Below are 1,278 nucleotides of genomic sequence, written 5' to 3'. Positions count from 1 at the left end.
TTTATTTCAACTTGACACAAGTTGCGCTTTAAGTGTCCACTACAGTTCTACATCGAGCTTGTAAAGGAAAGTTATGTGCACAAACAAACACCCGCTGCTTCATACAACCAAAGTGGAGGAACATCCTTCACACTCGGCACGACACGTTACTAAGCCCAGCCCCTCAACTTCTGAAGGCGGCTTGTTGCACATGGCCTGCAAGGGTAAAACTCGGTCTAAAGTGCTACAATATCTCATGTAAACACCGCCTTTAAAACTGGACTCAGAATGATACAAAGCGCAAACAGCGTCGGGTTCTGTGCACGTCCTTAATGTGGCTACTGCGTCGCATTGTTTTCCACTTTCACGACTGAAACAAGTGGGGCACTTGAGAGCTACTCCTTGAAGACAAGAAGATGAAAAATTATTATGAACAGAAATTCATCGTTATCGGTTTCAATTGCTAGCGTCGGAAATTAAAGCGTTCAATAATCATACCATATTTTCGTACCTCAGAGGGGCTTTGATGCTCAGCAGTCCGAGTTACAAGTGTAAAAACTATAGGAAACTCAACCTTTAACTGAGATAAACTCGAAGGGAGAGTCAGGATATCAGGAAAACTTATTCAATTCTTGCTTGGAATAAAGTAAACAAACACATATGCAAAGTAATACCAAAGTATTAAAAAATAACGAGCGGACTGATAAACCAAATGATCGACGGAAGCATTCTTAAGTAAGTAACCAGAGAAAAATCTAGGCAATCGAGCTGTAAGATCTGAAGATGATAAAGGAAACTTATAGACAGGCGAAATATCAAATAAACATGCAGTGAAGAGGAAGAACGAAGAGCACAGAAACGAGAGAGATATGCAACTTGCAAAGAAAGAAGGAGGTAGTGAAGGATGGAGTATAAAACAGTAAGGGGGATGGAAAAACAGATAAGTGACGTGAAACGTTTGCAGGGAATGAAATAAACGCTAACTTTCTCAACATTTCTTACCTAGACTTCCAAAAGCCAAAACAAAGACGATGAAAACTGTAGATTTCATCATGATCTGATTCTAAAAAGAGAATAAAAAAGTGCCTGGTGGTGATTTTAAACAGAACAAGTATGTCTTTCATCAAATCGTGTTTTATGATCATTTCCCTTCTGGCTCATACCCCGTGACGTCAATAACTTCGTAACAACTAAAACACATAGGAGATATATCAAGATGAAAAAAAAAATGTTTTGCGGAATCAAGGAAGAGCAAAACAAAGTCAAATCAAGTTAAAAAAAATCGCTTAATTCCAATTT

Source organism: Pocillopora verrucosa, chromosome 8 (genome assembly GCF_036669915.1).
Source record: "Pocillopora verrucosa isolate sample1 chromosome 8, ASM3666991v2, whole genome shotgun sequence".
NCBI classification, from domain to species: Eukaryota; Metazoa; Cnidaria; class Anthozoa; order Scleractinia; family Pocilloporidae; genus Pocillopora; species Pocillopora verrucosa.
This window is presented reverse-complemented; position numbering follows the sequence as displayed.